General features: G+C 39.4%; 1 long non-coding RNA gene across 1 annotated transcript in view; it reads left to right on the top strand.

The window, feature by feature from the left end:
• LOC129525837 (uncharacterized) overlaps positions 1 to 25,267 on the top strand; it is a 112,511-nt gene that overhangs the window by 5,220 nt on the left and 82,024 nt on the right. Inside the window, exon 2 of the long non-coding RNA XR_010129380.1 lies at positions 22,618 to 22,672. This is a non-coding gene — a long non-coding RNA (uncharacterized lncRNA). The remainder of the gene's footprint in view (positions 1 to 22,617; positions 22,673 to 25,267) is intronic.

Here is a 25,267-nt window from a genome sequence, read left to right as displayed (position 1 = left end):
TAGTCACAAAGCTGGCTGAGCCCTGGAAGACAAGAAATCTACTGCCATTAGAGAAAGTTGGTTCAAGGACACCCAAAGTCAATGAGTTAGAGTGAAGATAAAGCCACAAGGAGTGGGAGAATAAAAGGTCGATGAGGGATCAGGCAGGCAGTACAGAGGACAGATCTATATCAAGGAAACTTGATCCCTGAATAGGCTTCCTGTTCCTGTTTCTGAGGTTTTCTTCAGCAAAAGTTTGGCAGGAGTCCGCTACAGCAGAGCAGCAGGGCAGCAGGGCTGGTCTGGACTGCACAGGTGAGAACCAGGAATGTGTTTATTTGGCGGAAGTGAGGGAGGCTAGGACAGGTTAGCCCAGCTCCCAGTGAGTCAATTGTAGAGAAACTTAAGATGTGGGAGCAAAGCTCGTTTAGCCACAGGAGGCCAGCTTCAGAAACATGGATATACTGATGAAGATTTGTACTTGGTCAAAACACCATGGTCTGCTTCAAAGGAAAAGCCTTTAAGAAGTATTTATTTTCCTAAAAGATTCATAGTAGACCTTGAGTAGTGAGTGGCTTTTAGCAGGAGGAGAGAGAAATTAAGCCAAACAAATACTCTTTTCAGTGGATCAGAAACATATATCCCACTGTCTTTGAAAAGCGAGTTGGTTTGAAAATAAAACTTCTAAAAGTTTTTGAAGACCCCCCAAAATTGGATCTCCAAACCACTCCCCAAACTGGAATCCAGTTTGAGATGTTGGAATAAAAGTAGATTTGAACTTTGTCACCCGGAATGATGAAGGATCTAAGTACGGTGAGAATTCTCATATGGCACTTGAAATGGCCAGCAGCTCTTCTGATCACTATATAGGTACTTATTTAATAGTTTCAGGAACATACTAGGTAAGTGCTATTATTACCACTGTTTAACCACTGAGGCAGCTGAGACATACGGAGAGAAATGAAGTGACATGCTCAAGATCACACAGCCTGAAGTTCATAGAATCCCACAAAAGGTGGGTGAGGTAAAATATCATAGTCCCATCTATGCTTTTCTTTCTCTGCATTTATGTGGCCAAGAGCATTTTGGGAACCAGTAGTATTTTGGCACAACTCCAGATATGTGCTCCCCTGTCACTAAGAGATGATATTTTCTGTCCTGAAGTGGGTTCAAAATATGGGTGTACTTCATGGCTAAAACAGTGATTACTGTGTTGAGCAGTGACATGTGTAAAATCTTTTAGGTTTTAATGTCATAAACACAAATATATAAGTGTCAGATAAAAGAGTGTTTATTTTGCTCCATATTTTCTTCCCACAACGTTATCGAGTTAGAGAAGAGTTGAGGAACAGGGGCTGGTTCAGATGTGGCTAACTTAACCAAACTTACTGGCTATGCAACATGGAAAGTTATTTTTCTTCTACGGACTTCTGTATCCTTTCTACCCAGTGAAGATAATGATACTCTCTACTTTACAAGGTTGTTAGGGTTCTTAAATATGATAAATACAAAGTACCTCACACAGAGCCTGACACTTAGTAAGTGCTCAATAAATACTAGTTTTTGTTTTGTTTTATTTTGTTTTGAGATGGAGTCTCACTCTGTCACAGGGGCTGGAGTGCAGTAGTGCAATCTTGGCTCACTGCAACCTCTGCCTCCTGGGTTCAAGCGATTCTCCTGCCTCAGCCTCCCGAATAGCTGGGATTACAGGCGCCCACCACTATGTCCAGCTAATTTTCTGTATTTTTAGTAGAGACAGGGTTTCACCATGTTGGCCAGGCTGGTCTCGAAGTCCTGACCTCGTGATTCGCCGCCTCGGCCTCTCAAAGTGCTGGGATTACAGGTGTGAGCCACTGCGCCTGGCCTAATAAATACTAGTTTTTATGGTTGGTTTTATTACTCTGAAGATGAAACTAGAGGAAGTCAAGGGGAAAGAATCTTTAAATTTACCTATATCTCTGGTTGTTTCCCCCTCCCCATTTTAGAATTGTACTAAGTGCAGCCAGTATTTAGACATGGTTAGGAAGGGAAAGGGCAGTGCAGCCTTCCTCTCCTGTTTTGCCTATTTAAGCAAATAAACAGTTTCTTGCCATGTTAATGGGACCACTGCTCTATGAGAGAAGAAGAGAAGAACTGATGAATATAAGGGATAGGCAGCAAGATCAGATGCTGGGGGAAGTCTGCCGAGGAGAAGAGTAGGGAAGCAGTGATAGTGAGGACTTGTTATAGAAGCTTAGAGGGACTGGGCTGGTGTGGTGGGTGGAATGTGGTATCAGATCATTTTATGGATGATAATACTTATATTATAATGAGATATTTTTGGAAACATATTCCCTGAACAGGTTTAATAGAGACTCATTCTGTACTAAATTGTTATGAAAACTTATTTTAGTATATTTTCATGAATTCTTCACAGGTAATCTTGTGGGATACTGGTAGCTGGCATATTATCTTCAATCTTTTCCACCATTATGGGTAATATCAGGAAAATACCAAAAGCACGTTACGATATTTATTAGAAAATACTATGTATTGAACCTTCGTATAGGAAGTACAAAAAAAGAAAAAAAAACTATGTAAAAACAAACAAACAAACAAACAAAAATTCCTTACCTATACACCAGTAATATCCCATTAGAAAATAGAATAGAAATTAGCCAGGTATGGTGGTGTATGCCTGTAGTCCTAGCTAGCTGGGAGGCTGAGGTGTGATCTCTCGAGCCCAGGAGTTTGAGGCTGCAGTGAAACTATGATCATGCCTGTACTCCAGCCTGGGTGATGAAGTGAGACCTTCATCTCCAAAAATTAAAAAAAGAAAAAAAAAGGAATAGAAAAGAAAATTTAATAGGAGAAATTTTCAAAAATTCATTCAAAAATTTAAATAATGTAAAGAGGTTCCATAAGACTTTTGTGGAGAAAAGTATAAAACTTTACTGAAGGATATAAAAGACAGAAATAAATAGGAAGATTAACCATGTTCATGGATAGAAATACTCAATATTTTAAAATGTCAATTTTACTGCAAATAATCTACAAATTCAATGCAATCCCAACTGCAATAAAAATATAAGTATGATTTTTAAGCCAAATTTAACAGAATAATTCTAAAAATTTTATGAAAGTAAATGTGCTAGAAGAGCAAGGCAATTTCGGAAAGGAATAAAAAAGCAGGGGCTTTGTAATAGCACTTGCTAGAAAATAAAGTTATATTAATTAAAACAATGTGTTGGTGCAGGGATATATAAGTGAGTCAATGAAACAGAACAGAGATTAGAAGTATATATTATCTTACATAAAATTTGGTATATTATGACTCCGTTGTTCAGATAAGAGGTGAAAGGATTTATTTTTCAATAAATTGGCCCTCTACTTGGAGAAAAAGTCAGACATATCTTATACTAGAAACTCCAAGTGTATTAAAAAGATAAATACTAAAACTATATTATAAAAATGTATGCATTCTTTAGTATAGGAAAGACCTTCATAAACGGGAAATAAAAACAAAAGCCATAAGGGAAAATACTAAGTTTTATTGAATCACAGTTATAAACCCTTGTCACAATAAAGATCAGTATAAGTTAGAAAACACTTAGTAGATTGAAAGAAAATATTCACAAAACACACCAAATATTGAAGATTTGCATTAGAAATAGATGCTAGTAAGAAAAATAAATAATTAACAGAAAAAGAACAAAGTTATGAAAAGACAATTCATAGAAGTGGATACACAAATGGCCAATAAAGTCATGAAAAGATGTTTAACCTCACTAGTAAGCACAGAAAGCAAAACTAAGATAATATTCCACTTTAAACATCAATTTAAAAAATTAATTAAAAATTGGATGACATCTAATTTTTTAAATTAGATGTCTCATACACTATTGGCAGGACAGCCAATTAATACAGCTGATGAAAAGGTGATTTTTCTAGTAAAGATTAAAGCTAAAAATACACATTCTCTGTGACACACAAACTTTATCCCCTGTTGTCTACTCTGGAGAAACATTTGCACATGTGCACAAGGAGGCATATATGATTGTTCGTTACTGTTCATTTGGAACAGTATATTTCCATTGGAATGGAAATGTTGAAATGAACTGTGGTATTTTTATACTACGGAATTCTAAAGAGAACTTAAAAGGAATGAGTTAGTTATATTTGTAGCAACATGTTCAGCTCTCTAAGCCTGTATGTTAACTGAACAACAGGTTGCTGAATGATGTGTAGTGTTGGATGCCATCTATTAAAAACAAAACACCTGGCATTGTCAGTAGTTTTAATTTTAGCATTCTTGATAGTAATGTTGTCTCATTATGGTTTAATTTGCATCTCTCTGATAACAAATGTTGATGAACCTGTTATATGCCATTTGAACATCTTCTTTTTTGAAGAGCTGATCAGGTCATTTGCCCATTTTTAATTGAATTGTCTATATTGCTTTTGTAGAAGTTTTTGATTGGTCAGTTGATTTGTAGTTCTTTCTTCAGAAAGTTGTCGATTATATATTGTTATAAAATCTTCTCTCAGTCTATGACTTGACTTTTTATCTCTTAATGCAGGCAAGAATATGAATTAATCGTAACACTCATACATTGCTAATGGGATTGTAAATTGGCACAACATTTTAGAAAACTGTTTTGGCAGCATTCATAAAGCTAAACATATGTATAACCTATGATCCAACAGTTCTGCTCCTGCGTATATGAGTAAAATATAAATGAGATCTTATATCCACTAAAAGACATGTACAAGAATGTTTGTAATGTTTTATTTATAAAAGCTCCAAAGTGGAATAAACTCAAATGTCCATCAATGTGAACAGAATAGATACTAATTATGGTGTATTCATGCCATGCAATATTACGTAGTAATGAAAAGGAACAAACCACTGCTATACTGAAGTGTATGGATGATCTCACACAGAGTCACACAAGTGAAATATGGTAAGCCCAACAGAGTACATATTGTATTCTGTTTATATGAATTTCAAAAACAGACCAAACTAATACATGATGATGGAAGTCAGAATAGTGCTTACTTTTGAGGAGCTACTGATCAGGCAGGGACAAAGGGACATTTTGAAGATCTGAAATATTTGGATCTTGTTAGTGGTTATATGAGCGTATATACATGTGTATAAGTGTATGTAAAAATCCATCAATATGTACACTAAAGGTTTGTACAATGTATTTTATATAATTTATATGTCATAAAAAAGCTTTTACATTTTTAGAAATACCCTATGAAATAGATACTACAATAATCCACATTATACGTCTACATTCCTCATTTCCAGGAAACTGAAGCACAGAGATGTTGAGTAACTTCCCAAGGTCACTCAACTAGTATTGGAGCTGGGATTCAAACCTAGGCAGTCTAACTGCAGGGGCAGTGTAGCGTATTAATCATCTATTGCCACAACAATTCTGCATCAACAACCACACAACCTCAGTGGCTTACAACAAGAAGAATTTGGTTAGCTCAAAATTTGACAGGACTCAGATGATCTGGGTGGGCTCACTAACATGTTTGGGAGTTGTTTGGCTGTTGGTTGATTTCTGACAGCCTCAGTGGGACTACCAGGGTGACTTGGTACTATTTCTATTTAGCCCACACATGGTATCAGGCCATGGTAGAGGAGTAAGAGTAGGTAAGCTCAATTGTGAAAGTGCTTTGCAAGTCTATATGTGTCATATCATTGGCCAGTGCAAGTCACGTGGCTGAGTGCAGTCAAAATAGGCAGGAACTGTAGAGTTACATGGCAAGGTCACAGACCTAGGGAGGAGTAAAGAATTGGGGGCTATTACTACAATCAATTTACCACAGGCAAAAATAAATCCCAAGCTAGGAATTTGGCGGACCTGGGTCCAGTGTCGGCTAACACTTACAATCTGCGATCTTTGTGAAAATCACTTAACTTTTTGATTTGTGATTTATCTGTAAAATGAGGGTTGTAACAATAATAATACCAAAAACATGAGATAATTGTTGAAGTCAGGTTGGGATAATGTATATAAAATATAGTCGTGCATTGTTTAACAATGGAGATACATTTGGCTGTTTTGTTGCAAGGAAATGGCACTTTGGGAGGCTGAGGTGGGAGGATCACCTGAGGTCAGGAGTTCGAGACTAGCCTGGCCAACATGGCAAAACCCTGTCTCTACTAAAAATACAAAAATTAGCCAGGCATGGTGGTGGATGCCTCTAATCCTAGCTACATGGGAGGCTGAGGCAGGAGAATCGCTTGAACCTGGGAGGTAGAGATTGCAGTGAGCTGAGATTGCGCCACTGCACTCCAGCCTGGGTGACCCAGTGAGACTCTGTCTCAAAAAAAGAAAAAGAAATTGAGGCTCTGATGTAACACACATAATAGTGCAGCCCAGGTAACAGAAGATTGAATGTAACCAATAGCCAAATGTATCCCCATAGTTCAGCAATACATGATTGCATTTTATATACATTTTGGAAGTATAGAGTGTACTTCAAAAAACCTAAATGGTAGAGCCACCTAGACTACGTGGTATAGCCTATTGCTCCTAGGCTACAAACCTGCATGGCATGCTACTGCACTGAATACTGAGGCAATTGTAACACAATGGTGAGTATTTGTGTAACTAAACATATCTAAACATAGAAAAAGTACAGTAAAAATACAGTATTATAGTCTTAGGGGACCACTGTTGTATATGCCGTCCATCACTGATGCAATCATTGTTAAAAAGTCCATGAGTGTAGCTCCCTATGCCTGACCCAGAGTGGATGCTCAGTAAATGCTAGTTATTGTTGTAACGGCAATGTCCCAAGTGGACACAGCTTGAACATCCCCAAATGTCTGGGCTAGAGTCATAGCATGGTGGGTCATTTGGTGTGTGTCTCTTCTGTTGTTCAGATCTACTCTGGGCTTTGATGTGACATACCGAATAGTGCAACCCACGTAACTAACGCCTATCACTTTTTTTTTTTTTTTTTGAGACAGGGTCTCGCTTTGTCACCCAGGCTGGAGTGCAGTGGTGCGATCTTGGCTCACTGCAGCCTCGACTTTCTGGGTTCAAGCAATCCTCCTACCTCAGACCCCCAGGCGCGTGCCATTACGCCTGGCTAATTTTCTGTATTTTCGGTAGAGATGGGGTTTCACCATGTTGCCCAGGCTGGTTTTGAACTCCTGAGCCAAGCGATCCATCTGCCTCAGCCTCCCAAACTGCTGGGATTACACGTGTGAGCCACCACGCCCGGCTGAGGCTGCCACTTTTAAATTTCGTAGCATACACAAGTGATGGAGGGCTCCTAGGCGAGGCCCCTCCCCACAGCCTCAAACAGACTTGTTATGAGGCCTAGTCTCCTAACCTTCTGGAAACCTACAGAGGCTTTTCCTCTGAATTTTGGATAAAGGCAACCTGACTTCCCTTCCGTGGGCCAGAGAATGAAGGCATCAATTCAGGAAATATCTGTTGTCTGTACACATGCACTGCTCCTCACCACTTTGACCCTGAAGCAAAGGAAGTTACTGAAAGGATTTTTGAACCATCTAAAAATATCTATGCCATTTTACACCCAGTCTATTTTATTGTTCATATTCTAATTTTTAAATAATCCATAATCACAAACAGCAGTGATAAGGGATTTCTTAGTCCCAAAATTTGCATCTGACCTTAGGCAAAATTAATCTGTGGTAAAAGGCTGAGAATAGTGGTTACCTTTGGGGTCAGGGGATGCTCACTTGAAAAGGACCTGAGGAAGCCTTCTGGGTTTAGAAAGTTTCAAAGTATTGATTGTCCAAGTGGAAACATATAGGTAAAAAATACACCGAGCTGAATTCTCAAGAGTTTGTATACTTTATTATTTGTAAAATATACTTCAATTGTAAAACAAAACCCCCAACCCCAAAAGTGATAATAAAATTATATATAGTCATGAGATAATACAAGTAATAAAAATTATAAAGACCTGGAGTAGTAAATATCAACTCTTAACAGTTACCTATGGAGGGGATAGAGAGAGAGACGGATAAGGGGATAGGGCTTAATTAGTGGTTAGAGGGGACCTTACTTTTCCTCTTTTGGGTTTTTTTTTTTAATCCAAAGGAAAGAATACTGTGTAACATATGTCAAACAGGCAGCTTCTGAACTGCATACAGGCACTGAGGATTTCTGGGTCCTTTCTACTATTAGATGCTAGTCACCTTGCCAACAACCACTGACACAAGATTTTGTAATTGTAAACACATTAACTCCTCAGAGTTACATATTTCCTAGGTATTTTCTGCTAACTCTACTCAGCATGCTACCTTTGTCTGGGTCTTCATACAGATATAGTTTCCGAGATTCAGACACATCTGCATTAAAGCCCACCCCATTATTTGTCATAAGCAGCTCTCATTCAGCCTTGGAGATAGGTAGGGGGAAAAATCCATTCTCATCCTTCCATTTATACAATAGTTTTTCAGCGTCAAAGAACTGATTGAATGAAAACATCTCTCATTTTTTTTCTAAAAGTTAAAATTCAAGGAAAATTATTTTAAAGAAATTAAACCAGGATAGTAAATTTCATGAAAGCCTACTTCTTATTAAAGTAACTTAAATACCAAGTGGACTGTATTGGTCCAGGTTTTGAAGCAGAACTAATAGGATCTATCTATCTGTCTATCTATCTATCTATCTATCTATCTATCTATCTATCTATCATCTGTCTATCTATCTATCATCTATTTATCTATCTATCTAATCTATCAATCATCAGTCGATCAATCGGTCAATTTATTATGAGAATTGTCTTATGCAATTATGGAGGCCGAGAATTTCCATGATCTGCTGTCTGCAAGCTGAAGAACGAGGAGAACTAGTGGTGTTAATTCAGTTCAAGTCTGAAGGGCCACAAAGAGCTCCAATGTCTAAGGGCAGGAGAAAATGGACATCCCTTCTCAAACGGAGAATGAATTCACCCTTTCTCTATTTTTTTTTGTTCGATTTGGACCCTTAACAGATTAGGGAAGCTTAGCCACATTGATGAGGGTGAACTACTGTATTAGTCTGCAGATGCAAATGCTAATCCCTTCCAGAAACATTTTTAGAGGTACATTCAGAAATACTAAGAAATAATGTTTTACCAGCTATCTGGGCATCCTTTAGCCTGACCATATTGACACATAAAATTAACTATCACAAGGACATAAAAGTAATAGAATATATATTTACAGTTTTTGCATTTAGGAAATTTAATTATGGTTTATATGGAGGGTTGGTGAGGTATAATAAAAAAAATTTGGTCTTTGTTTCTAGTTCCTGGCACAGAGCTCCTAAAACCCTTGAAATTTCCTGAATGATAACAGTGTCTTTTGTTTTTCATAATGAGACCCTTTTACACACATTTGCATTTATGCTAATGATAGGACTTACAGTGGAGTCCCTAGATAGCCTCAAGATAGGCTGGTCACCAGAAAGACCAAGCAATCGGAGGTCTGGAATTTTCAGCCCTATCCCCTCACCTCCAGGAAGGGGGAGGGCTTGAAGATTAAGTTCTACAAAAACTCTTGAGCGATGAAATTTGATGAGTTTCTGGGTTGGTGAATGCATCCACAATCCTACAGTGTGGCGTACCCTAACTGCACAGGGACAGAGGCTGCCATGCTTGGAACCCTACTGGACCACTTCCTATGTACCTCTTCGTCTGGCTATCCATCTCTATCTTTTATAATATCCTTTATAATAACCTGGCAAACAAAAGTAAAATATTTCCCTGAGTTCTAATAGCTATTCTTGCAAATTATTAAACCTGAAGGGGAGTGGTCATAGGATTCCCCAATATAGACAGTGGGTCAGAAGTATGGGAGGCCCAGACTTGTGATTGGCATCTGAACTGGGGGAAATCTTGTGGGACTGAGCCCATGAACTTGTGAGATCTGACACTAACTACAGGTAGATAATGTTAAAATTGAATTAAGTTATAGGACAACCAGTGGGTGTTCCCTAGAGAATTGAATAGTTTTGGAAAAGTCCTTGCACATCTAGTGTAAGGAGTGCTGTGTATGCAGAGAATCAATGTTTTCAACAGAGTTGGTTATAAGTTCTATAAAGCATCTTGAGTTTTGAACTGGGGAGTTGGGTTTAGGATCAATTTTAGAGTACCTTTTGTGGTTTTTTTTCATGGTCTGGAATTTCAATAAAAGGGATTTTAAAACATGTATTTTAAGTCTTCTGGAGCAGTCCTGGAATTCAGTGTCCCCCCATCAGACAAGACATTGATCAGACAACGTATCCTGAGTTTGGGGTCAGAAAATCGTATCATAATAGGCATCAGTAAGAACTAAATTGGTAGGCCAGGCATGGTGGCTCATGCCTGTAATCCCAGCACTTTGGAAGGCCGAAATGGGTGGATTACGAGGTTAGGAGTTCAAGACCAGCCTGGTCAAGATGCTGAAACCCTGTCTCTACTAAAAACACAAAAATTAGCCAGGTGTGGTGGCATGCGCCTGTAATCCCAGCTACTTGGGAGGCTGAGGCAGGAGAATCGCTTGAACCCAAACAGCAGAGGTTACAGGGAGCCAAGATCGCGCCACTGCACTCCAGCCTGTGCGACAAAGCAAGGCCCCGTCTCAAAAAAAAAAAAAAAAAAAAAAAAAAAAACAAACGAAAAACCAAAAACTACATTGGCTAGATTTTTCCAAATTGCCTCATCTCCATGCATAAGAAAATGTGCGTCAGTGCCCAGAAACTCTTGATCTATGAGCAGTTATGCTATTGTAAATACATTGGCCTGTACACACACTGCGAAGTCCATAGATCGCGTGGGTCAGATGCACCAGCCTGTGATCGGAGGGCTGCTGAGGCAGAATGACAGACTTCTGATTTGTATGTGGCCTCCCATGTTTTCTCTTCTTCCTTCGTATGTTTTTGCCTCTTTTCTTTATCTTTTCCATCTTGTTTCCTTTGAAAAATCGTGTTGCTTTATGCCAATACCTGTTGGCTAAAAAGTTGGTAGATCCTGATCCTTATCCATGCCAGTTTCACTGGACCCAGAGACCTGTTAGAAGGTTGTCCTGCCTGTGTATGATCCTGTTCTGATCCTTTTAGAGGAAACTTCATGGGAAATATTTGTATTTTGCCACTGCTACCCAGTGAGTTCAGCTTCTCCTTACTCTGGATCTTAAAAACTTTAAGAAACTCCATTCACTTATTATTCAAATATTTAATGACAATTGGGGCTGAAGATATAAAAACAATATAGTTCTCGGCTCCATGGAAATTGCATTTTAGTTGTGCACACAGCCAAGTAAGCAAGCAATTCTGCTGCATAGCAATCAGTGTAGCCGTGTCCTAAGCCATCCGTCCTGGCTCAACTTCATCTAGCACATAACTGCCAAATTAATAAAACACTAGTGTTCTGTTAATGAGATCTACAATCCCAGAATCCCATATTGCTTGGAAATTTCTTATAGAATGGATGTCAAAGTTTTACATCTATTCTAGAATGATTAGAACTCTATTGTTAGACTGGAGGTCAGTGGGGAGTTTGTATACATCTTCTGCAAACTATAAAGAAATGACCCAGAGTAAGCAAGAGGATAAAAATGATGCATTGTTAATATAAAGTGAATACTGTGTGTCTGCTTCCTTTTTCAGGGAGAAATTGCTAATAAAATATAAAAGATATACAAAGCCTCTGGCAATCAGGGGAACTGCAATTCCCAACAGTGTTCAAGTTAAATCTACTTCTGTCTAAATTTTATTATGGCTGTTCTCAATGATTTCTTCTGAAGTTTTGACTAAATGCAGTATTCCTTTCTGCTCCCTGTTTCATGCTTTCCCCCTCCATGCACTGAGTTGTTAGGAGCTTATCTCTTTGAGCCAAACATTCTTCAAGGTTTATGAAAGAATCACTGGTCATCCCTATACATTCTCTTTTAACTTAAGCACTAACGCAGCCTTTACCAATCTTGTTTTTCGTATTCCTCAGGAATGAGCTAGAGAATACTTTTTTCTTGTATATAGTATGCACGTGGTGATGAAGATAGGATTAGAAGGTGTTAATGCTATTGCAAAATTTTTGTTATGATGCAGAGATAATTGCTTTGTGTTTACTTCTTTTGGTTTTCTGGGGACCACATTTGGATGTAAAGGTCAAGATGTTTGTGTCTGTTTGTTGGGGGAACACATATGTTGAGAGAAATGTGTGTGAGTGTGTGTGTGTATGTGTGTGTTGTGTGTATGCTGGGTGGAGCCAGGGGATTGGAAAGAGTTTTTAAAAAGAAAATAGAAAAAGTCCTTCAGAATAGTGGCATTTTACTCCAAAATCATGTTTTTTCATACCAAATAATGGGCAGATGTACAGGCCCTTGCAATTACGATAAAGGGGCCTATCCAAGGATACTTGTTCTTAGGGAGGGCCCAGAAAGATATAGTGGTCTGTGTGAGGCTTATTTTGACTGTGAAGCTAGGCTGATAAGTATGTACCCAGCCAAGGACTCTACAAATATAGTGGGGTTGGTCATTAAGATTAGAAAGAGTTATGCCAATGATATAGCTCAGGCTATGGCCAAGAAGTCCTTAGGTGGCGAAGAATCCCTCAGTTGGCATCCCTAGCTTATTTAAATCAGGTACAATACTCAGAAAAAGCACAAGTTTTATATTGATTTTTCTAATTTTCTGTTAGATTGGTGCAAAAGAAATTGCAGTTTTTGCCATTCAAAACTAATTAAATAGAGTTGAATTTATTTCTAACTAAATTCTTCATTTAGCAAGCGGTGGCAACCTAAGCTTAGTAAATTCAAGGTAATTTCAGTAAATATGTTATTTTATTCTTCCTGTTTTTTTCTTGATTTTGCATTTACATTTGGGGGGCAAAAATAATATCAAAGCATCAGGGAAAGGTTACTATGCCCCCTGCTATGATTTGAATATTCATGTCCTCTCCAAAATTTATGTTGAAACTTAATCCCCATTGCAACAGTATTAAGAGGTGGGGCCTTTGGGATGTGATTAGGTTATGAGGGCTCTGCCCTCAAGGGTGGGATTAGTGTCCTTAGGTAAAACAGATTGAGGGAGTGAGCTCAGCCCCTTTTTGCCTTTCTGTCCCTTCTACCACATGAGAAAGCAGTGTTTGTGTTTGTCCCTCTGGGGGATGCAGCAGCAAGGCATCATCTTGGAAGCAGACAGCAACCCTCACTGGATACCAAACCAGCTGGCACCTTGATCTTGGACTCCTCAGCCTCCAGTACCATGAGAAATAAATTCCTATTGTTTACAAATTACCCATTTTGTGATATTTTGTTACGGCAGTGCAAATGGACTCAGATACCCCCTTATTCCAATGGCAAGGTTTCTTGGAGCTCATTGCAACCCAATGTCATGTGTGTGTGTTGCTCTTGGCTGCTTGCCGTGTTGCTGGGGTGTACGCATCATGTTGCACCCCATGTTGCTGGGGTGATGCTAGGGTGTGCCTCTGTGAACCTGCCATAGGCCCATCTGCTTATACATATATTACAGCCATGACACTCCACTGTTGTCTTCCTATGCTGGGGTAGACCCTCCCATACCCCAAACTTCACCTGGGAAACAAGGCATGTGCTATTTTTGTTCTCCGACTCCCAAACTGACCTTCGGGTTTTATTTTGTCCTCTCAGTGTCCTGACCTAGACTGGGGGAAAGGGCCAGATACATCGGGTTTTCTCAGAAATACTGACCAGACTAAGAACTTCTTAGTTTTTCTTCGATTCTATTTTTCTTTCATTGATTTTTTTCCCTGTTATGCTATTGTGTCTGCTGTGAGTGTCAAAAAAATTTTCGAAATTCAAAAGTCAAGAATTGGCTGCTTTGTTCTGTTGAGTCATTATCTAGGCAAAAGCTCAGAATGCCCCAATTGCTGCCTGATATGCAATAACAGAAATTGCTGGAAAAGAACAACACATCCAGGAATATACTAAATGTCACCATAGTACAGAGATGTGTGTGTGTATGTGTGTGCATGTGTGAGGACATACACACTTAAAATCTCGGTAAATGATCTCAGGGCAACTCTCAATAAATTGCTCCCTCTTTGTGTTTCCCAAAAGCCGAAGTTAAAGAGCCAATTCATTGATTAAAAATTAGTCATAGTTGAATTTGTGGAATTAATTGGTCCTCATCTTGCTGCTTAGTATACAGTACTGCCAAAATGCCAAAGAGTCAGAATTTAAAACAGATCTTAGAGGTCTCTTTGACTGCAGATATGGCATGATCTGCTTGATAGCAGATCCACATTATGGAGAATAACAACCCCTCCACATCATTCTCAGCTGGCCTCAGAAGGACTGACTGCCTTTGATGAACTGATCTCGTGTACTTAGAAGTGAGACCAGCAATGCAGAGTAGATAAGGAAGCCCATCCTAGTGTAATTTGTTTAGAATGGCTTTATTATGTTTTCTGAATATAGAGTAATACTTTCTTAATGCAAAAGTAATCAGAAAATGCAGATAAACATCTGGATTAAAAAAGAGTACCAGAGGCCGGGCGTGGTGGCTCATGCCTGTAATCCCAGAACTTTGGGAGGCGAGGCGGGTGGATCATGAGGTCAGGAGATCGAGACCATCCTGGCTAACACAGTGAAACCCTGTCTCTACTAAAAATGCAAAAATTAGCCGGGCGTGATGGCGCATGCCTGTAATCCCAGCTACTCAGGAGGCTGAGGCAGGAGAATCACTTGAACCTGGGAGGCGGAGGTTGCAGTGAGCCGAGATCGTGCCATTGCACTACAGCTTGGGCAACAAGAGCAAAACTCCATCTCAAAAAAAAAAAAAAAAAAAAGGAAAAAGGTACTGGTAGGGGCAGGCGTAATGGCTCACACCTATAATATCAGCACTCTGGGGGTCCAGGGTAGGAAGATAGCTTGAGGTCAGAAGTTCAAGACCAGCTTCCGTAACATAGGGAGACCCCCATCTCTACAAAAAGAGATGGCCAGGTGTGGAGGTATGCATTTGTCGTCCTAGTTACTCAGAAGGCTGATGCAGGAGGATCCCTGGAGCCTAGGAGTTCAAGGTTAGAATGAGCTATGATCATATCACTGCACTCTAGCCTGGGCAGCGGAGCAAGATCCCATCTCAAAAAAAAAAAAGAGTATTAGGTATAATCACACCATCCAGATATAACTCTGTTAATATTTTGTTGTAGACTTTTTCCTATGCCTAAGCAGGATGTGAAGATATATAATATATGATATATATATCATAGATTATATATAATATATATTTCAGTCATATTGTACATATTATCTGTAATCTCCATTTCCCTTTAAGCTATATATTGGGAACATCTTTCCATGTTAATGTGTGTGGATCTATATCATGTTTTATATAATTATTTAACCAATATCTTATTGATGCACATTTAGGTTGTTTTCAGTTTTCATTCTGAAAACACTCCTGTTACAAAAACCCTCAAAGATTCTAAAATTGGAATCATCAGGTCAAAGGGAATGGATATTTAATATCACCAAACTTCTCCAGAAAACTGTAGTTTGTATCAATTCAGACTTCAGTCAACAATCTGTTCCAATACCATGAGATTTGAAGGCCAAGCCAATCTGTCTAAATGTCAGCATAACCATAACCTACTGTGGCCATCTTCCCCATCAGCCAGGCATTACAAGTTCATTAATAAGGACCTTCTTAGGGATTATAGTTTTCTCCAGAAGGACATGATTGGAATATATCAATTATCAGGATAAGCAATTTTAAGAAAATCACATAGCCAGACAGTGTAAGTATGTGCTTGTGTGTGTGTGTGTGTGTGTGTGTGCACAGGCACATGCCTGAAGGGAGCAGAAGTGATTACAGGTATGGATACAACATATAAATGTTCCAGATTTTTCTAGGACATCCTTAATTGTATTATTTTGTAATAAAGTGATTTATTTTTCATGTAAATATATTTATATAAGATGTGTTTTATACAACTGCATTTGCCAATTTACAATCGCTTTTGGTCAGCTTCTTTATGTTGCCTTTTCAGCTCAGGAGTACCATCAGTATGGCATGGGTACTATCCTGAAAAAGTAGATGAATGTCCTGTCTCAGGAAGGTCGGGCACCGCCCCATAAAATGAAATCTTTAGTTCTGGGTCATCAGGCAGTTTTTCAGCGGAGGCAGGCTGCTGCAGCTGCTGCTTCCTGTCCTACTCTCCAATTGTGTAAAAAACTGTGGACCACCCCGTGAGCCCCGATCTTCCTCTGAGATAGCCTTGCCCCCATCTGCTCTCAAGTCATCCTCTCTTTATTTCCCCTTCACAGAATGAAGCGTGGGAGTAAGCAATCGGAAAATGCACCATTTTCCTGGAGGTTGAGTGGAGGCTTGGGGATGTTTTTGTTTAAACCTCACTAATCTATTCCAAACAGGTGGCCTTAGGCTTTTTCTCCCACATGCCTGCCCTGCCCTGTCCTGCTTCAGTTTGTGTTTAATGCCACAAATTTGCCTGTCTTCTTCTTTTCCTTCCTTCCTCCATTTAAAAAGATATCCATATCCAACAACAAAAAAGGACCTGGGAAAGCCCTATATAGGCGTGGAGGATGTGACAAAGTCTTGAAATGTCTTCTTATTTGAGACAAGCCAGAAACAGCGTAATCATAACATGGGAGAGATTAGCAATAGCAAGAAAAATGAAATAGAGAGAGAAGGATAAGAGCAATGGAGGCGGGGAGAGGGGAGACATGCATCTGAGGGGTTGCCACGCAAGTTGTGAATGCCGCGGGATGAAAGGGTAAAGACTGCTGCCTACCCGGTATTGATTTTCAGGACAACGTAATGACTCTTCTGCGGGGAATAAGGAGGGCAATGAAGAAACAAAGGTCATATTCCGCTTCCTGTGTCCATGTGATCTCATTGTTCAGTTCCCACCTATGAGTGAGAATATGCGGTGTTTGGTTTTTTGTTCTTGCGATAGTTTACTGAGAATGATGATTTCCAATTTCATCACTCTGGGGACTGTGGTGGGGTGGGGGGAGGGGGGAGGGATAGCATTGGGAGATATACATAATGCTGGATGACGAGTTAGTGGGTGCAGCGCACCAGCATGGCACATGTATACATATGTAACTAACCTGCACAATGTGCACATGTACCCTAAAACTTAAAGTATAAAAAAAAAAAAAGAAACAAAGGTCAAAGATGTTCCCCAGAGACAAACTGAGAGAAAGCCATCTATCCTCTTTGGCTATAATCATTTCCAGAAGTTTTAAGTATCTTTCGTTTTTTTCTTTTCTTTGTTCAACCTACCTGCAACAAACCAACCCATGAAGGTTTAATTTCATTGTTTGCCTCCATTTCTGATTATGATTTAGGGTGGAAAGGGGAACACATGAGAACCCCACAACCTAGCTTTTTCTGCCCAATCAGGGAGCACATATTTTTACTCTTTTTATGTTACCAATGAACTGATGGTGGGCATTTTCTCTTGCTCATTTGGTAGGCTGCCTATGTCAAGGAAATGAGGAAGATAGTTTATGATTTAGAGCTGACTTTTGAAACGGGGGTAACTGGAATGTGACCTTATCCTGAAGCAGGGCCCTTCTGGAGAGCTGAGAATGGGGGAAGGGCCAGCTGGGAGTGGCTGGTGCTGGTCCTGGGAATAGTGGGGACTTCCCAGGAGATTCCCAGAGGAAGGGAGAAATAGTAGGTTCTCCCGAGAGCTATTATGCTTCTTTTCTTAGCAGCAACTTTATCTTTCTTGTTCTCTTCGCCCACTGCCTTGCCTTCCCTTGGTTACGTAGCACTGACTATAAAGGTGGCAGAAGAGAAGGCTAAATAGCAAACAGCATCTCACACAACTTACTCTATTTAATCTTCACAATGATACTGGCTAGGTAGATATTACATCTTTCTTCACTTTATTGATAAGGAAAATAAGCTCAGCAAGGTAAACGATTTACCTGGGTATGTCCACACAGCAGAGAGCAGAGGCAGTACTTACTAAAATCCGGGCATTCTGACTTCAAGCCCAGAGGCTTCCAGTCTAGTACCTGGATGCACTGGTTTTTGCATATGATATTGCTGAGTTTCTTGACAATCTAGACCATACTGTTTTTTTGTGCTATCGTATTTCATACAGCTCCAAGAAAAATTTCAAAAAACAAGGAAAACTTAAAAGGGTGAAAGAACTAAGCTTACAGATTCCCATGCATTCTTTATTCTTATTACTAAATAGCAAACAAAGATACAGAGCTTGTCATTCACCTAGGTCAAATCACAAACTGGGGTTGAAATTTAAAAAGAAACAAATTGAAAAGAGATGATATCAGTCAAAACAGGGGTGAGGTGGGGAGAACATGGGAATTTGAGAGTTCTGGTTCTGGATTCAGATTTCCCGGTTTGTGATCCCAGCCTCATTGCTTTCTAGCTATGCGGCCTTAGACAAGCTCACCTACATAAGCTTCAGCATTCTGTAGCTGAATCTGATCTGTAAAATGGCAATAATAACAGTATGGATCTCATGGGTATTAGGTGAAATCATTCTTGCAGACATATAGTTGCCCTTGTATAAATGATAGCTATTATAATGGATTAAATATGAAGGGGCAGGAAGGGTCTGGGGTGAAGAGGTACAATCCATGGCCTATTCTCCATCTGGGGTCCTATAGGCAAGTTCTAAGGCAAGGGTCCCCAAATCCCAGGCTGCTCCCCTGAGCTCCGCCTCCTGTCAGATCAGTAGCGGCATTAGATTCTCATAGGAGTGCGAACCCTATTGTGAACTGTGCTTGTGAGGGATCTGGGTTGTCCTCCTTATGAGAGTCTAACTAATGCCTGATGATCTGAGGTGGAGCATACCCCCCTCCCCACGGTAGTGGAAAAATTGTCTTCCATGAAACCTGTCCCTGGTGCTAAAAAGGTTGGGGACCACTGTTCTAAGGGCTTGTGACATTTGGGGTCCTACAGGCAAAAGTTCTAAGGACTTCCTTTCTGGAATGGGGGAGGAAGTCACAGTGGAAGAATTTCTTGGCCTTCAATGGAAGCAGTGAAAAAGGAATAAATCCGATGGACATATGTCTCTGACTTGTGCTGCTGCCAAACAGCTGATGCATTGAGATGGATGAAAAATCGCAAAAATTAAAAAAGAAAATTCTTTTATCATTTCCCCTCCCCCCACCCCCTGCGGTTCCACTGTGAGAAAAGAGCCTTCTGGCTGCTACTGTGGCTGTCGGATTTCTGGGTTTGGGCACTTGCTGCAGCCTGTGGATGCCATGCTGTCAGCCCTTTGCAAGCGATTCCTTTAGGAAAGTCCCCGCCACCCCCAGCCTGACTTCTGTTTTACCCAGTGCCTGGAGAGCCAGCTGCACTGCGAAGCCCAGGAAGCAGCGGCTGCCAAGTGTCAGGGGAGGGCAGAGGCCTCCAGATAGTCTTCCTATGCTAGGAAAACGTGGGGGTTGGGGGATGGGCCCAGGCTCAAGCTTAACCTGGTCAGGATGACATGCACTTTCCCCAACCTGCTTGTCCTGCAGCCTTTCTTGCCCAGCCAGGCAGGTACGTCCCACACATTGCAAAGTGGCAGGGGTGGAGTGGAGTTGGAGGGCGCTGAAAAGCAATCGCCTCATTATTTCGTTATTTCTTCTTGTACTTCAGACAAGCAGAATGCACCCTAGGAAGTCTATGAATTATTCATTATGCCTAATGGGTGCTCACAAGGGAGCATTGCTGAGATGCAATTAAATGGTGCTTTAATTTGAGAAATATTTATTGGGGTCTAGCGTTAAATGTTCATTCACATCTTTGTGAGCAACATTCTGATGGTAAATAGGGAAAGGAAAACCCAGAGCAATTTGTATAGAAAGGATTCCACATGCAGCTTTCCTCCACCTCTGCTGGGCTTAGGTCAGATCCTGACGTACAGGAGGGATTCTGAGCAGAACAATAAGTAACATTTGTTGAGGATCACCTCTGACGTAGAACTGTATTAAGCACACCTAACATTAAATACCCACCCTAACCCAAAAATGCAATCTAAATCCCTTTCATGGGACGTCACTATTATGCTGATTCGACCTGGTGAGCATGAAGTAACAATTACTCTAGCCATATTGGTAAGACATTTGCCTGCCAGAAGGTGGAAAATAAATCCCACAAAATTCCGGGGGTCTTCCATTGAATTGAAATTTCTGTGCTTCTAATTGTGTGAGACACGCCAAGATATCTCTTCTAAGGTAAAGGATAAGTTGTTGCATCTGGTCACTCCCACATCCTAAAAAGATATTAAACACTTTGGATTTTGGAGACGGTATATACCTCATTTGATGGTGCTACGCCATCAGGGCGACCCAAAAAGTGGCTAGTTTTGAGTGATGCCCAGAACAAAAGAAGGTATTGCAACAGGTCCAGGCCACCTTGCAAGCTGCCCTGCCTTGGCCACATGTGTGAAACTGGAATATAAATTCCACAAGGGCAGAGATTTTGTCTATTTTGTGTAGAATTGTAGTCCTAGGATCTTGAATATTACCCTGCACAAAGTGAACACTCAGAAAAGTATTTGTTGAATGAATGAACACCCCTTGAGGTAGCTAATATTATTATTCCCATTTAAGTGACAGGGAGATGGAGATTTTGAAAGGTTAAGTTGCGTGAGATCACACATAGTAAATGACAATCTGAAACCAAACCCAGGTTAGTTGGGCTACAGAGTTTTTTTACACATCTTTGTAAGTTGGGTTCAATAGAACTCCCGTTTGCAGCTGGGTAGAAAAGTGAAGGCCACACATCTCTTCCATGAAATTGTTCATTTACTCAGCTGAGGTTCATAATTCATGTCTTCCATGATTTCTGTGCAGTCTCTACCAGAACCATGGAACTCCTGGATAAAAGGCACTAATTGAACAAAATCTGGGATTCCTCCAAAAACCTATGTTCCCTGTAGAGGGCGCTTTAAGCAAAGCTGGAAAATGCATGACATAGGCCAAGAACCACCTTTCTACTTCCTTCCCTACTCCTTTCTTTAACATCCTGCATTCTTTTATTTATGTTATATTGCTTGTTCTTAATATACAAGTTTTACATGTTGTTTGGTTTTCTTCAGAGTCTGTTAACTTCCATTGGATATTCTTCTTGTGCCGGGTATGTGTTTCCCATACATTTTCTTTTTTAATTCAAGAGATTCCAGATAGGCACCAATATTTGGGGGAACTTGTAATACTCCCCAAACCATGGTGTAATGGATATAGTCTTAAACACAACTCTACTGTGGTTGGAGAAATCTGGATATTAAGGAAATTTGGGACTATTCATGTATCGTATCACCTAGACCCAGCTCATACCCAAATGAATAGTAAAAACATGGTGGTTATCTGCCTAAAAAATGCAACCTTGTCTCCACCTCTCTTGCCCCTTGATCCTCATTATTTTAATTTATTATAACACGCAGGTGTGGGGTTGTTGTGGTGGTTGTTTATGTATGTAATCAGACTCTTTAGAGGGCTTAATTTCCTACTTACTTTCCCTGGGTAGTTACTGTAATGACCTTGAACATTTTCAGAATGTGATAATACATAGTTGAATTTTACTTCTCTTTGTGAGAATAGCTCAAAACTCAATCTTCCCTAAAAAGCTTTCCCTGTTTCTCACTGCCAGTCTCTTATTGGCATACCTTTAACACATACATGCTTACTATTTTAATATTAATATTGATAAAGCAAGTCCTTATGTAACACTTGGTACCATTTTAATTACATTACACATGCTAATTCATTGAATACACACAGCATCTCTGTGATTGTAGTGTTTGTTATTATTATGCCATAAATGAGGAAACTGAGTCATAGAAAGATTAAATAGGAAAGCCATAATTTGAACCCAGAGAACCTGGCTCCAAGTTCTGAATTCTTGATACCTATGCTATAAGGTATTACTTCATCTAAGTAAATATTTATTAAGTGCCTACTATATGCTGTGTATGTAAAACTTGGTAAATATAATAAGGGATTCCATTGTTACTTATTGACTGATACTATGTTAAGAGGTAATGATCATGATACAATTCCCAGTAGCATTGCAGATAATATCATTTATTTCTAATAAATATCTATTGTTTTGTGAAAAGCACGTGTGAATGTTTGTGCTAACTTTCAACTTGTTTCAGAGACAGTATGGCTCTCCCCATTTGATAGGTGAGTAAACTGAGACTCAGAGAGCCTACATAACTTATCCAAAACCATTCAGCTATTTATAGGCAGAGGAGGACATGAACCCATGTCACACTAAGTCCAAAATTTGTATCCATATCATTATACCTTACTGCCTCAGAACTCTACCTCAGTACAAAGATAAGATTATTGTACACATATGAGAAAAAGATTGAGTGGATTTTAGGAAGGTCTAAGGCAAACACATACTTTTCAAGCTTTGAAGTTCATCAAAATTATCTGAAGAGCCAGTTTAAAATTTAGTTGCCTTAACTTCACCCTTATAAATTCTGCTTTAATATGTCTAGAGTGAGTCCTAGGTCTCCTAGGTAATTCTAATGTACCCTGAAGTCTTAAACTTCAGTTCCTAAGAGTTTGTTAGGAAATTCTTTTTCAGGGACCTGGAGTAGCAGTTCCCAATACTGATTGATTTGATATGGCTGGATCCCTTAATATGATTGAAAACAATATTGCTCATTGATTAAAAGTAAACTAATTTTTTCAATTTGTTATAGGGTTGGCATGGGGAGAGGAAGTTCAGATGGGGAGACTTGGAGATTTTCTGAGAAGGTAGGATTTTAGACATGTGTTTTCCTGCTGCTGACAGGTTCTTAATCCCCACTCGTCAACCCCCGAGATCTCTCTCCTTTGTCTGAAAAACCTATACCAGAGGTTTTCAAAATGTCATCAGAATAGCAACCTGAGCATTACCACCTAGGAACTTATGAGAAACACAAATTTTCCAACCCTACCCCAGATGTACTGAATTAGAACTCTGGGATGGGGGCCAGCTATCTATGTTTTTAAAAAACCCTCCAGGTGATTTGAAACCATGCTACAGATGTAGAACCATTGACTTGCTTTATGTACTACCAAGCCACACATATAGTACCGTATTCATTTACTAGCATTGCCATAATACTATAAATTGGGTAGCATAAACAACAGAATCTTAACTGTCTCACAGTTCTTGAGGCTCAAACTCCAAGATCAAGGTTTAGCAGGGTTGGTACCCTCTGAGGGCTGTGAGACAGAATCTGTTCTATGCATCTCACCCAACTTCTGGTGGTTTGCTAGCAATGTTTGGCATTCCTTAGCTTGTAGAAGCATCACCCAGATTTCTACCTTCATCGTCACTTGGTATTCTCTTTGCATGTGGGTCTGTATCCCAATTTCCCCTAAGCACATATTGGATTAGGGACCCACCTGACTTCAGTATGACCTCATCTTAACCTGACTAATTAAATCTGCAAAAATTCTATTTTCAAACAAGGTCACTGGGTACTGGAATGAGGTTAGGACTTCACCATATGAATTTTGAAGGCACTGAGTTAAACCCACAGCAATCACTTGTATTGATAAATATGTTGTCTGACAGGACCAGCTATTCTCTTTCCTGGTAAAGGTTTTTAACTCAGGCTTTCAGACATCTCACCTGATGCCCTATCTCATTATAACCGAATCCATTCAGCCTTATAGATTGTTAATTTTTACTGTAAGTATGTTACCCTTGTCCAAACTAAATTGTAGTCAGATTATAAAATAATTTAAAAGCAAATATGCTGCCAAACATTGCTGATATCCCAGTTTTAGGATCTTGATGACAGTGATAATAATAGCTAACATTATTGAGTGCTTAAGAAGTATATTAAGTACTTTATGTGCATTATGCCATTTCTTCCTGACCACAAATTTATGAAGCTATTATATCAATTTAGAGATGAGTACACTGGGGCATAAACTGCATAAATAGCTTGCAGAAACTCATACAACAAATAAATGGCATTTCTGAGATCAACTGTTTGTCTAAATAACCTCTGTACAACACAGCCACTGTACATAGAAGTAACAGTGTAAAAATGGTCCCTTATTGCCATGTTTTGTGGTTGTAAAAATTTCATGTGGCTGTACAATGGCTTGCATTTGAGGTAAGCTGACCCTGTATTGTTAGTGGGAATGCTAAGTGAACGAATTGTACCTATCTACTTGAAAACATAGCCCCTAGGGACCAATATCACATCTCAGTGATGAAGAATTAAATTTTTTTTAAAGTACCCTAACTGTACTTTAAATGGGATGATAAAACATGGGAAATTAGTGACAGTGATTGTGAAAGAAAAATCACAGTTGTTTTGTGACACTGTAAAAAAAATCACATATTGTTCATTAAGACAACTAAAGGCAAGTGAAAAATGAGAGACTTAACTTATATGTCAGATTACACAAACATCCACCTTCCTCTCAATTCTAACTACCTATACCTCTCTGTCTCTGCTGATTGACTATGGGGTTAACATGACCCTATTCTCCCCTTCACTAAAATCAGGAACACTTTTATGTTCTCCAGTGAGATTCTAGCAACACTACTTAAAACTCCTATGACACACTAAAGAGATTTATTTATGAAAGTCTTCTCTTTGAAGCTTTCTCCAAGATTGCTTTGGTGTATTTTCCTACCGTTGGATGAACTGTTGATGCTAGTTGGCATGCTTATAGGAATTAAGGAGTTCAGAGTCTTTGGTGTGGTTATTTGGGATTGGGCAGATAAATACTGAGAGGGTTCTAAATAATATCTCACAGCATTGGTTTTCAAATTTTAATGTGCACACTGATCACCCAGGGTTCTTGTTAAAATGCAGAACCTCTTCCATCCCAACACTGAGATTGTGCATTCCTAACAAGATCCCAAATTATGCTACTATTACTGGTGTATGGGCTACATTTTGAGTAGAAAAAATTTAAAACAGTGGTTTTTAAATTGATACACATCACAATCACCTGAGTAGATTTTTTTGGTAATAATAACAGCTTAATGTGATATAATTCATATGCCATACAATTCACTCATTTATATTGTACAATTCAACCAATGGTTTTAGTACATTTATTGAGTTGTGCAACCATCATCAAGATGCATTTTAGAATATTTTAATCACCCTTTCCCCAAAACCTTTTACTCATTAGAAGTACACTTTCTCCTTCTTTCTGACCTTTCCCACCCGCTAACACCTCCCAGGCTTAGGCAACCACTAGTCTACTTTCTGTCTTTCAGATTTGCATAGTCTGGCCATTTCATGTAAATGAAATCATACAATATGTGTTATGACTGGCTTTTTTCACTTAGCACAGTGTTTTCCGGGTTTATAGATATTGTAAACATGTATC

This window comes from Gorilla gorilla, chromosome 10 (genome assembly GCF_029281585.2).
Source record: "Gorilla gorilla gorilla isolate KB3781 chromosome 10, NHGRI_mGorGor1-v2.1_pri, whole genome shotgun sequence".
Classification (NCBI taxonomy): domain Eukaryota; kingdom Metazoa; phylum Chordata; class Mammalia; order Primates; family Hominidae; genus Gorilla; species Gorilla gorilla.
The sequence above is the reverse complement of the archived record's forward strand: the minus strand, read 5'-3'. Positions and strand labels throughout refer to the sequence as shown.